This window comes from Danio rerio, chromosome 12, assembly GCF_049306965.1.
Source record: "Danio rerio strain Tuebingen ecotype United States chromosome 12, GRCz12tu, whole genome shotgun sequence".
NCBI classification, from domain to species: domain Eukaryota; kingdom Metazoa; phylum Chordata; class Actinopteri; order Cypriniformes; family Danionidae; genus Danio; species Danio rerio.
The window spans coordinates 19,337,209-19,351,600 of NC_133187.1; the positions used below are offsets into that span (position 1 = coordinate 19,337,209).

The following is a 14,392-nucleotide window of genomic DNA, read 5'->3' on the forward strand; positions in this document are numbered from 1 at the left end:
ATGTGACTAGTAAAACAATTCCAAAAGAAGTGGAGTGTTCCTTTAAAGTCAATATCTTTGTAAACATCCTGTTATTGCTTCCCTGTCATTATTGGATGTGTGCCTGCAAAATACGCTTTAAAAGCGATGACCCTGAAACTGAGAATTTACGTATTTATTCTCCTCAAAGATCAAAGGCCGTAAGCTCAATCGCACAATAAGATGAAGTCCACCTGTTTTGGTGTGTTTATTTTACTCTACCGAGAGCTTTGTCTTTGTGCACGTGCTGATCTACAGCAGGCAGACTGTGAACCGATGTGACGTCAGCTTCACTTCCTCCCCAGGCTCTTTTCCTGAGGATGGACGTCTGTCTACTTGTGTGTGCTGCCAACCAGGGGCCAAAGCAATGACAAAAACATCCCGCTACCTGCCCCTGTGGCCTTGTCCCGCTCCATACTACCTCTTGTTTGCAGGAAGGCCGTGTTTCCTGAGTGACAGCGATTAATGGATCAGGGCCGGACTTTTGTGTTCTCAGTGATACAGCTGTCTTTGTTCTTGTTTATACACTACATCAGGTGCACTGACCAGTGTCGGGAGCAATGTGATTTTAGAAATATTCCTAAAGGGATAAACTAAAGATTTTATCTGGTAAGTTAAGGGGATTTAGAATATTCTTTTTTTGGTGACTCAAATTTGTAAATTTTTATTTTGTATTGCTGTTAATTGTTGTTTTTACTGTATAAAGAATAGTGTTGATGACTATGTACATGTATATTTAATGGCAAGAATGTTGTTTTTACTACTTTTGGACCTGAATATTGTGTTAGCGGTGTTTGTTCATATGGCAATGTGTTTTTTTTACATGGCTGTTAAAAAATGTTATAGCTTTTTAAATACTGAAACATGTTGAGCTTATAAAAAAGTTGCACTTTTAAGGTACAATAGCTTGTGACTGGGACATAACAAAAAAAAACTTTTTTAAAAGTAATTTATTTACCCGTTAAAGGCATAGTTCACCCCAAAATGAAAATTCTGCCATTTATTTCATCCCTGTTTGAGTTAATTTTTTTCTGCTGAACACACAGCAAGATGTACTGAAAAATATAAAAAGGCAAACATTGACCCTATATATTTCTTCGATTGTTTGTTTATGGATGTCAGTGGTTTTTTACACAACATTTTTCCCCAACATAGTTTTCCCCCAACAATATCTTGTTTGTATTTAACAGAAGAAATTTTAGAAAGGTTAAAACCACTCGAGTGTAAAAAAATGGTTTATTCTTTATTTTTGAGTGAACTATCCCTTAAAGTTGCATATGAGCACACATTTGAATATATGTATGGACGTTTTATTAACAGATACAAACATGTCTATTTGTTAGTGTGTCTAGATAAAAACACATTTTACATATGTTTTAGAGTGTGTTGTTTTTGTTCTTTTATGTGATTTAATGCAGTGCTTTCTTATTTTTTATGCATCTCATATTTTTGAGATTTATTGGAACATTTGTGGATTTACGAATACATTTGTCGAACCCACAGACAGTGAAAACCACAAAATGTGGATTACTTTACAATACAATTATTGTTATATGTATATTATAATAATAGTCTACAAGAGAGGTTATTTGACTGTTTTCTGCTTTATAACTTTTTTCTTACTTCCTCACGGTTTTCTGTGCTTTGACTAGGCCCACTCGGAATCTGCACCTTTAGAAATTTGCAGATGTTGCAGATTTGTAGCCCACCATTGAGTCTATTTATTTAGTTGTGTGTAAATGTGTGTACATTTAGATTTATTTAGTTTTAAAATTAATTTTAAAATTATTACTGACTTATATGAAAATGTTCATATGATTCACTTCAAATACATTTTGTAAAGTAATAATTTTCTGTCTTTTAGTAGATAAGTGGTAGACATATGAGAGACTTGCTTTGTTTACCAAATAAATGGATCTAATTAGATTACATTGTAAACATTGAAAGTTAAAAGTGTATTATTTTTTATTGAATTTATTTTTTATTTTAATTTACATATCAAGTTTTTAGTTACGATACTCTCAAAATTATTCAGCATAAATCCCCAGATTTTTAACAATATTTTGTGCAGAAATAGCAAAATATATTCTCAGATTCTGTCTGGCCCTAACTATGACTATTCAAAAAGACACTAATAATAAAATATAAAATTTGTACATTTTTGATTTAGTGGCTAATTTGTAAAATCTCATTCGTACATTTTAGTACGCTTTGCTCTTCCACCAATGAGAGGTAGTGTTAGGAAATTAGAAGTTTCCAAATCGTAACTTCCAAACTTTTATGACAATAGTTAAAATAGTAATGTTTGCTTATTAAATCGGGCTTGCAGAATATGGTGTAGACCGCCTTTTTCTAAAAATAGCTTGTAGATGTTAACAAATCCCAAATAATTAGCCAATTAAATTAAAATATATATATTTTTTAAAGTAGAAAAACTGAAGTACTTTTCTGTAAAACATACTTTTTGTATTTTTGCTACTTCATTTTTACAGTGTAAATACTTTATGAATGTAACCTTGCAGAAATAGATTGCAAAAATTATACATATTTTTTTAGTATAATGACAGTCAGAGATGTTCGATGATGTTCTCATCATTGGTTTTCATTGTATAAACAAAACAATATTTTTTTCCCCCAAGTACCTTCTTTTTTGTTTTGTAGATGAACGGAAAAACTTCAGATTTGGGGAAAAAAGCTTTTTCGATGAAAAGTCTCTTCAAATCATGAGGTTAAGTTGTGCACTTTGCATGTGTGCATTCATTTGCTCATACCTGTGGTTGTTTAATAAATACTTCTTACATTTGTCAAGGGTGTAGTTAAAAGAAATGATTAATAAGCTGATAAGTTAGCAATGTGCAGCAATTACTGTATTTAAATCATTACATGTCTGGAACACGCCCTGTTTTATTTTGAGACGCTTTTTTCCAAGCCAAGCTTCTCAGTAACAGGCTGAGATTTCTCACTAAGCCTTGCTTGATAGATTTACAGCTCGTTTGATGTATCATCGTTTGCACCGAATCCGCCAACAGCATTGTCATCAAAGCTTTAGGCAATTACAATGAAGGAATTCTTGTGATGAGAATGTCTTTCAAATGCTGGCCCTAATTATGGCTGATCGTGTCTTTCTCAAATGTGGGCAGAGATTGCGCTGTTCCCTATCTCTCGGCTTCAGTTGCATCTCTATCTATTTCCAGCTGACCAGCTGTGATGGAAGCATGCCGATGGGACTTTCAGATTTAGCCAAGACGGCTGCCTCGGTTTCAGTTCCTGCTCCTCCCCTTCCCCAACATTAATCACTCAACACCAAGTGTAGGTTGGAATGTTTGTGTGTGCATGTATGGACACCACCAGGCGACCTCAGCCCAGATCACATCATTAGCCATAAATCTGAAGGCGGCCACAAAACAAACACATTTAGAGCACATTTGGGCATTCTTCCTCACCCGTGTGATTTACACGCAAACGAAACGATGCCTTACGCAACACCTGTCCCTCCAATCCCATCACTGCACGTGAGTCATGTGCCCATTGACTTCCGTGAAGTACATGAAGGCGCTAATTGAGGAGCATATCTTGCCAGGCTGCGAATTCCCCTTGTGCTGATGGTTGATATGCCTCTTGGGGTCCTGTAAAAGTGGCGAGGGGCCAGCGAGTGTCCTGGACCTCCACAATGACATGGCCAAGATCAGTTGTGTAACACCACTCATGTGTCACTTCACAGAGCTGGACACTTCTGTCTTGTCTCCAACAAAGCTTGTGAGCAGTTGTTTTCATAACGCTGAAAATTAGAAAAGCCCCCGCAGGAGCTCCAAGTCTTTCCCAATGACATGCTAACATGAAATACAGGCCTGACTGTGTGGTTCTGCCAGATGTTTGTGATGGTTTTCCCAAATTGACAGAGTGATCTGTCATCATTAAGCGGATGTTATGAATCATTATTCAGATAGATAAAGATTATTATTGTTCCATTCTTCATAATATTAAATAAAGTTCAGGTATTTATATAAGTACTCAGACTGATGAGGATAATAAATGTCCTGTTTCTCAAAGTATTTAGATAAATCCACAAAATCTAAAGGTCTAGATCAGTACTGAACAAATGTCAACATTTACTAAATGGATGTTCTTGCAAGCGTGTGACTTTTGGTTCTTTGGTCCCAGTTATATATTATTTATCAGTTTATCTGCTTTCTTTCTTTTTACTGTGATTTATACAGCACCAAGTGTAGATGTAAGCCCTAAAGTCAGCCACAACTGAACCCGATCTGGGCCAGATCTAAGAACGTGCATGGGCAGCGTTTGGGCCAGATCTAAGAAAGTGCATGGGCCGCATCTGGGCCAGATCTGAGAAAGTGCATGAGCAGAATCTCTGAGAAAGTGCAGGGGCCACATCTGAGCCAGATTTGAGAAAGTGCATGAGGTGCATCTGGGCCAGATCTGAGAAAGTGCATGGGTGGCAGCTGGGCCAGATCTGAGAAGATCTGAGAAAGTGCATGGGCCACATCTGAGCCAGATCTGAGAAAGTGCATGAGCTGCATCTGGGCCAGATCTGAGAAAGTGCATGGGCCACAGGTGGGCCATTGAAATCATACATATTTGTAATTCCAGTGGTTGAAATGTGTGTGTGTGTGTGTGTGTGTGTGTGTGTGTGTGTGTGTGTGTGTGTGTGTGTGTGTGTGTGTGTGTGTGTGTTTGTGTGTGTGTGTGTGTTTGTATATGGAATTTTTGCAGTAATTTAAAATATATGTTGCATAAATGACATGTAATACCCACATAGCAAAATTTCTCTGGCCCAGCTCTGGCCCACACAATCAGGTTTTGTTTGGCCCACATGCCGCAGTGAATTACGGTACATGACTGGACCAAATATGGCTTCCACTCAAGGGCCAAACACGGACCATATCTGGGCCAAGTCTCAGTCAAGTTAATAACTCATAACTGGGCCTGAACTGGGCCAGATAGGTTGGTGTGTCACGATTGCAATGAAATTGATAAACCCATGGAGTGATGCGCTTTAGGCACACTATGGGCACGCTTTTTCTCAAAGTGACCTGATTGGTAGAATTTTTTTTCTTTACTCAAAAATTATTTTAGTGTATTTTAAATTTGGGTCAAGACTGGCCAAACTCACATGGCCCACTTATCAAATTTTTAAATCTGGGTCAAATACTACGTTTTTCATCTGGCCCAAATCTTGTGTGCCGCCTTAAAAACGGTGCCACCTCTGCCAAACCCGGGCCATGTTTGGCCCACATGCTGTATGCCAGTGCCGGATAAATGCCTGCTGTGCCAGCTTTTTGCCAAATCTGGGCCAGAATTCTTTGCTACTAGGGTATATATTAAAATATGTAAAATTTGAATATGTAAAATCCAAACTTGTTTGATGTCATATATGTGCAGTATATATTTTCTATATTTTTGTAAATGTACACAAAAAAGAAGAAAACACAGTAAACAAACACCTATTTTGGCAAACATTTTAATCTTAAAATTTAAATGAATTTTTTCCAATGTATTTTGAATTTCTCCGCTTAAAAAAAAAAGAAAAGAAAAGAAACCAAAGTTGAGATGCTCTGTTGTTCTGCTCATATTTAAGCATGAATAAAAGAAAATTCCTTCTTCAAAATCTTCCTTAACGTTCTCTAAAAAGTAAGTGAAGTGCTTGAGATAGTATTTACACTATGACATCTTAGTTCTTTAAAATACCCCATAATATTTCATAAATTTAATTGTCTTGGATCAGTTTTTAGACTAATTAAAATAAACAATTCTATATTAAATTAAAGTTTTCTAATATAGTATTATATATTGTATACTGTAAAATCATGATACCCCAATGCAAAAACAGGCTTAACAGCCAATGAGTGACTTTAAGCTTTTTTTCTAGCAGGGCTTAGCTAAACACACAGGTAAGCCGAAGAACAATATTAACATCATTATTACTAACTCAAAACAGACTGCAACCACAAAGCATCATGAGAAAAGATGTTTAGTGGAGAAATGCTCTCCATTTTATTCTTGACCATTTCAAAGAATGCCACAATGTTTAGCATAATGCTAACTGTGCTAACCTACTAAACTGCATGTGCATGTCCACAGCCATTTGTGACTTGAGCTTCATTTGTGTGGATGTGTCTCCCAAGTAGGCAAGGCTCTTTCACTGAGTGAGTTTTGGCCTGAAATGCAGTGCGTCTGCAACAGGAGCAGGGATGCCAGTTGCGTTACAAGTCTGCAATCGTCCCTGTGCTTGTACAGTGTCTTTGGGGTTTCCCTGAGTCCTGGCTCTGGTTTTATGAGTATGACAGTATCTCTTGGATGGACTTCACACTTAGCAGAATGGCACCATACAGCAATGACACAAGATGCAAACCAGGCATCACATTTTTTATGGCATTTTATAAATGTTTTTTCCTTTCTCTATTTTGAGATCACATACATGTTGTCAGCCTTGTACAGGTCTCATGTGGCAGGTTCAGTGCTCCAGTAAGTGAGACGTCTGCCTAGACTAAAAAAAGATGACACTTTTCTCTGCATAAACTCAAGCCTGTAAACACAGAGAAGACAAGTTAAACATTAGAAGCAAGACATACGTGCACTTTCAAAAATAAAAGTTTGCGAGCTGGGGTGGTATCTTTTGAAAAGGTGCAAATGTGTACCTAAAAGGTCCATATTAATACCTTAAGGTACATATAACAAGTACAAAAGTGTTTCTTTTAAAATGTTAAGGTACTAATGTATACTTTTGAGGTACCAATATTGACCCTTTAATTAAAAATGTGTACCTTTTGCCAAGGTACCACCCAAGTGACAGCTTGCTTACCATTATTTCTGAGAGTGTGTCGGTGTATGAATTAACGCTGTTGTCTCAAAACCGAACATGCTGATGGGTTTGGTCTCCTAAAAAGAGATTATTAAATATACTAAATATATATATATATATATATATATATATATATATATATATATATATATATATATATATATATATATATATATATATATATACACATATATATAAATTTATTTTCATTTTTGCATCTAAACTCTTCATGTATAAAATAATACATTTAATATGGAATTTAGTTTAAAGAGGCTGAAAAAAAATGTAAAAAAATATTATATATATATATATATATATATATATATATATATATATATATATATATATATATATATATATATATATATCGGAATGTACCTATTTTTGTACATTTATAATTTATTGCATTAATATAAGAAAACACAATTAAGTATTTAAGTAAGCATTTAATATTTATATGTGTGTGTGTGTGTGTGTGTGTGTGTGTGTGTGTGTGTGTGTGTGTGTGTGTGTGTGTGTGTTTTTAATAATTTTAATAACTCATTTCTAAAAAGTGATTTAGTTTATCTTTGCCATGATGACAATAAATAATATTTGAGTAAATATTTTAGAAGACACTTCTATACAGTAAAATAAAAGTAAAATGACAAAAAAAGCTTGAAAATTTCATATAATTCAAGATGATAAGAAAATAAAAGTAATATATAATAGTATTTTATTGATCTTAAAATAACAAAGTACTGCCTCAGTTTATTTTTATTTTAAAGGAATCAATTTATTTGTATTGTACAATATATATATATTTTTATTGGATTTTATTTTGTATCATATACAGCAGATTAAATGAAACTAATGAGATCAGCATTATATCATGCAATAGAATGAATATATTAAAAACGAAACTCTCACAACAGACAAAGTAAGGGGATCCATTCGATTTTAATGATTTCTGGGTGCCTTCCAAAATAACTGGGGAACTTAAGTGTTCAATTTCTTTAGCAGGTGTTCTCTGTGTTTACCTTCTCTTATCTCATTTCGTTAGCGTAAAACCTACAGTATGGCTCAACATATGCACATCTTGCATTAGTCTTTCTGAATATATATGTAAATGTAACTGATGTATAGAATCGAACTATAAAAATGAAATCATCTTCCCTGTACAGTATGTCCTCACAGCAGCACAACTAAACCTGATCCACAACTGCGGGGCAAAGGCAGGCAGACTGCCGGGACTGACGGAGCTTTTTTATTTTTAAATTATAGTGACACAGCATATAGCAAAATCTACTGAACATCCCTGCCCTTATATAGCTGCTATACAGGATTAGATTAAGGATGGAAAGCCGACAAATAAGAAAGCATTTTTTTTTTAAATCTGTAAAATAAATTTTATGTCTGATTCATTTTCAGAATTACATTTATAAATATATCAATAATATAAAATAGATTGTTTTCTTGGTCTTCTGTCAAAGGGATAGAGAAGGTGAAGTGTAATGGAAATCTTTGAGAAGACAGTTCACTTCAGGATCCACTAGGGGGAGTCTTTATCAAAAACATATATCTATAAAAAGTTTCATATTTATTTACATGACCAACATATTACATATCCTTCAAACTACTTTTAAAGCTTGTTTGGGTGTTTTTTTATTATAATAAAACACATACAATTTAAACACAATTTATTTTATGTATAAATTTTGCATGTGCAAAAAGTATAAATCTTAAATATTAGAGCATACAATATTTGTTTTTTTGACCACTGGTAAGTTAGTGTCAGAGAAAATGTTCCTAAATCTGCATTCTCAGTCATGTCAAGCAAGTGGCTTTGCCTCAGCTGGCCTCTCTGTTCCAGATATCTGTAACATGGCTACCAGCCAATCTGCTGTACCAGTCTAATTTAAACTGTTCAGTAGTTCACACCTTGTGTCAGATCAGACCACCATCAGATAGGGATATTATCAATAACTAAACTTTAAACCATTACAAGAAAGAAATGTTACTTGGTATAAAATAAACATTGGCTGTAATAAAATATACTAAAAAAAAAAGAATAAATCAATAATAAATGTTTTATTTTTGTTTCATTCTAAAGTGAAGTACTACTACTGAAATAATTTATTTAAAAAAGTAAGAAAAAATTAAATGATTAAAATAAGTCTGATTTATTAGCCCCCCTCTTTGAATTTTCTTTTCTTAAAAATAAATAAATAAATAAATAAATAATAATAATAATACAACAAATGTTCACATTATGTCTGATTATCCTTATTTTTTTCTGTAGAAAGTCTTATTTGTTTCTAGAATAAAAGCAGCTTTTAATTTTGTAAAAAATATTTAAAGGTCAAAATTATTAGCCCCTTTGATATACAATGATTTGCCTAATTACCCTATTCTGCCTAGTTCACATAGTTAAGCCTTTAACTGTCACTTTAAGCTGTATCATGAAAAATATCTAGTCAAATATTATGTACTGTCATCATGGAAATATTTTAAAAATTCAGCTAATAGAAATTAGATATTAAAACTATTATGTTTAGAAGTGTGTTGAATAAATCTTCTCTCCGTTAAATAGAAAACTGGGGACGAAATAAACAGGAGGGCTAATAATACTTTAACTGTAGATGCTCAAAAATCAATCAATAAAAATCTAAAAATCAAATGACAAGAATGAAAATGACTGACAAAAACAACAATGCTTTAAGTAACTCAAGTTCAAGTTTACTTCAAACTAAAAAAGAAAACTAAAACACAAATATAATATATATAAAATTTATAAACATATATAAAAAATCTAAAATATTCAAAATAAATATGTAAATAAAAAAACCTCCTCAAATGCCTTAAAATATATCAAAACCCAATACCAAATACATTATAGTATTTCTAAAATAGAATATGATTTTACATTATTATAAATAATTAGCAGTTTTTTATGCAAGAAAATAAATTCAAAGGAATAACAAACTGAAAACACGATGACATGAATGTAATCACTCTAAAATGCTAAATAAACTTAATCACTAAGTTAAAAAAAAGTCACTTGTCAATTCATTTAGTGCTGGGTTTGTCCATATTTATCCAAAAAGTAAAGAAAAAAATAATAATAAATAAATAAATAAATAAATGAATAAATAACTGGATAAATTAATAATAATGATACTAAAAATATATAAATAAATACAATAAATGAATAATAATACTAAAATAAATAAATAAATAAAATTGAAAAAATAAAAATAATAATACTATATATAAATAAATAAAATAAAATAAATGAATTAGTTGATTATTCAGGATCTTAAATAATTAAGGCGATTGAATTTGCTTTGTACTGTATTGATTATGTTAGAGAAATTGTGTGTGTGTCATAAAATTATTTATGTAAAATAATTTAGTTTTTCATAAAAAATTTGGCAATTCAAAATTTCCATGCAGATTTTAAAAAATATAATTAAACCTAAATTTCACTGGCTGGTCTTTGAACCAATTTTTGTGCACATAAATCAAAGAGGCAACGTAAGGCAGCGTTTTAATTTAAGCAGGAGGTGGTAATGTATTTGTGTTTACAAATCCATCTTGAATTACTCACACTATTCAGACCGTCTGTACACCAGAGCTGCTGTACGAGGCACTTCCCGACTTTCCCAAAAAAGGCTACAACAGCCAAGGCTGACGTTTCATTTTTGTCCCCTACCCAGAATGCCGCGGGGCACCAGACGAATGGAGCTGCTGTTGTAGTGGGGCATGTAACTCTCAGCGCCACTGGCTCTGATTTGCATGCTCAGAATAAGCCCAAAGGCATCCAATTACACCGCTCTCATGGATTGTTTGGTGTCACTTATCATCTGTTTGAGGGATATGATGATTCTGCTCTTGGAGTGTAAAAGGATAGCGTGAGGTTCTGGGCCCCTTTTTTTTGTGAAGTGTTACCAGTCGATCGGTGGGAAGATCAGCACAAATTCACCTAAAATAGTGTCCCTCCTCCCTTTTTGGCAGTGTGCTAGGCTTCGGGACCCCTACAAGGTCTGTTGCCACAGTGTAGAGACTTCTTTCAGGATGAGCACATTCCTGTTGGTGATTTATGAAAAAATAAAGCTATGACAGAGAAGAGCTTTTCACTGACAGCGAAACATGAGCCGAGAGCTGAGTCTGGTGTTTTATTGTGTCACATTTCACAAAGACTTGTACTCAAATGTATTACACTTTAAAAGTTAAACTTAGGTTGTATTACACTTTGAATCAATCAAGTGATCACAATCTCCTATAAATCACAAAAGAAACATATATTAACCACTTGTTTAGAAGTAATACCTCATAAATCTGCTCCTATAGCGGCGTTCTCACTCTCGTTTTAATAGCTGTTGGGTCTTCAGTTTCAGAAGCTTGGAGGAAAACTATGATGAAGTGTATGAAATTCTCCATGAAGAAACGTGAAGCTCCGTGTACCTACTTGGAATGTGTGTGATGGAAGCACCAGCTGCATGTTCGCTCCTCCCCACGCTTGGCTTGATGGGACTGTGTGTGTGTGTGTGTGTGTTTCTGGTGCCTGCTGAGAACAATATCCTGATGCTGAATGAGTGTGTTGAAGGAAACTCCAGCATCAGTGATTTTGTTGCCAGAGGAGCACTTTGGGCATCCTGTGTATATGTGTGTGTGTTTATTCAGAGATTGAGATTCTCTAGTTTTGAAGCACAGACAATTAAAAAAGATTAAAGGTGCCATATAATGAAAATCTGGATATACCTAGGTATACAGTGCATCAGGAAAGTATTCATAGTGCTTCACTTTTTCCACATTTTTTATTTTACAGTCTTATTTCAAAATGGATTATATTAATTTATTTTCTCAAAATTCTACACACAACACCTCATAATGACAATGTGAAAAAGATTTTTTTTAATTGTTGCAAATTTATTTGCAACAATTGCACTGTAGCTGAATAATAAGAGTTCAGTATATGGCCATACCATGAGCCTCAAACGCAATCGTTTCCTCATTTCCATGTAGTGAGTGTAAATCCCTGGTTAAAAACTGACGCATCAAAATAAAACACAAGACTGTTAAGTTGCACACGAGGATATTAATTAGCACACCCTCAACATTTACTTTAGATCATGTTCTGGATCAGCTGGACCTGTGCGAGAAGCCAAGTCATCAGAAGTTTGGCAGCCAATCCAGAAGCTGTTACCTTATTAAAGTTTACCTACGTTTATATTAAATTTACAATGTACATGGGACTCTTATTTTGAAAATTGGAGATGACGAGAGACCAATAATGATAGATTAAAGATAGCTAGAAAATAAACCTTTCTACCCCTTAAGTTAAAAAGATTAAGCTATCTACACAATCTGTTTAAATAAGGTTTTTGAAGTATTATTACTTTGCTTGTGTTTAATTCAGAGTACATCACACACTCTCTCTGTGAATTAATATTCACAACCTTTCCAAATATAGTCAATATGGAGCTTCAGATAGATAAATGAGCATATAAAAAGAATATTTCTTTTCTGGAGAAATGTTGAATATAACTAAGCCACATACTGTCAAACCCCAAAATAATTCATGTGTGGCATAATACAATGTGTGGCTTAAGCAAGCTATTTGTACTCCACTCCACTGTTATGTGTTTCTTCTTGTTTGCCTTTCACACTTCCCTCAACATATACTTGAATGACATTATCATTTCCAAAGATGCTTGTTTTCATCTGTTTACACAGACATGCCCATGACAGTGTGAAACTTGCTTTCAAATGAATGTGTTTTCAGTCCCAAAAACATCATCGTCAAGAACAAAAGTTTTCCATTTTTTTTTTTTTGGCTGAAAATGTTGTCATGCAAATAGAATAGAATTTTTATAAATGGAGTTCTTCCCATTGCATTTAAAGGAGTGTTCCACTACTGTGTAAACATAAACAACATCTCTGAATGTAATACGCTCAAAGACGTTACAAAAAAATACATCTGGGTTAATGCGACCACAAACCCTTTAGATTCACCACACGCATACACCACATGTAGGGCCGTGGCCAGAGGCGCTGTAATGTTATATCAGAGAAAGCTAAAATGTCGTCCAAATGCTGCTATTTCCACAGAGCTTCTTCTGTTTCTGTATTTGGGCTTCCAAAGGACACGACACAAAGACACATAATTATGCTCCAGAGAATTATAAAAATATATAGCTAGCATTTGACAAAGTAGAACTTCCAGAATCTCTATTAGTTCAGTGCTGGATTTGGCTAAAAACTCCTCAAAGAAGGAGCAGTTCCAACTATAATAGACGAAGCTGTGGATTGTGAGCCACAACCTGTAAGTATTTTTATTTGTTAAAATTGATCTATGACATGCACAGTTTATAGCGGTTACAATATTTTCTAGCAAAAATGTAAACAAGGATGTAAACAATGGAAAATGCAGTTTGGCACCATTAACAATTTAGCTACAAATTTATATTTATCTGGTAAACCAGCCTGATCTCACGAGAAAACGTAAGTATTTTACGTTTTGCCAGTTTAGTAGCTAATTCGTACGAATTCGTACGAGTTCAGTCGTACGAAATGGTACGATTTTAAAAAGGAGGCGTGGCACCTGACCCCACCCCTAACCCCAACCGTCATTGGGGGATAAGCAAATCGTACTAAATTGTACGCATTAGATCGTACGAATTCATACGAATTAGCCACTAAATGAAAAAGTTACGAATTGCCGTGAGATTGTGTTGGTTAAACCACTGCAAACACCCACAATTTTCAGCAGTGCTGCAGTTTCTCTCTATGCGGACGCATTCCATGTGTTCTATCTCAAATAACAAACTCACAAAAGATATGAGAACGTTTCATATTATTTGCACATGCCTATAACCCGAATATATGAAAGACATTTGTCAAATTTTATTTTAGAGAGTAGGTCTGAGGTTTAGCTGTGTGCACTTCATTTTCTGCCTGATTTAGGCTCAAACTGATACAGCTAACAGCTACTCTGACTGACAGTTTACACAGCACAAAAGTGCATGATTTTAGGGGTGTGATGCTTTTCCTGGTGACGTGGAGCCAATCCACGAATCACAGCACATTTTGTTTGCTGATCAATCAGAGCCTCTTTAGGGCAGGTCTTTCAAAGGAACTAGAAAATATAAAGTTTTCACGTTAGCTGAGTAGCTGTATATAATTAAAGTAAAATATGAAAAAAGAACCTGATTTTCTACAAATGAAGCATGGGCACAAATTGCTTTGCTTTACAAACACAACCAAGCCTTAAAAATACCCTCTGGACCACCCCTTCCAAAAAACATCTTTATCCATCTTGAAATGCAAAAACACAATGTGATCCACTGTCAAGGGCAATGCCGAATCAACAGGCAGTGATTAATACCTTATGCTTTATTCACACCAAATGCGAAAGTAAGTTAGGTACAAAGTCAATGCAAAAGCGGAACCATAGGTAAATTACTATCATTCGGCACAAATGGCACAGAATGGGCATGAGGTAAAAAACATGCTGTGGCTCTATGAGTAAAGGTCCTACTACACTAGAGTGTGATAATTTTTTAAAGCATT

The 14,392-nt window shown here is 34.2% G+C and overlaps 1 long non-coding RNA gene and 1 other non-coding gene across 2 annotated transcripts; one reads left to right on the forward strand and one right to left on the reverse strand.

The window, feature by feature from the left end:
- Positions 1–5,487: 5,487 nt before the first annotated feature.
- Positions 5,488–11,413, reverse strand: LOC137496810 (uncharacterized). The gene is made up of 3 exons (XR_011017410.2): positions 11,150–11,413; positions 10,428–10,906; positions 5,488–6,562 (listed from the first exon to the last, which is right to left on the reverse strand). It is a non-coding gene; the product is annotated as an uncharacterized lncRNA (long non-coding RNA).
- dre-mir-338-2 (microRNA 338-2) lies at positions 11,362–11,485 on the forward strand. The gene has a single exon (NR_045235.1). It is a non-coding gene; the product is annotated as a microRNA 338-2 (primary transcript).
- Positions 11,486–14,392: the final 2,907 nt, after the last annotated feature.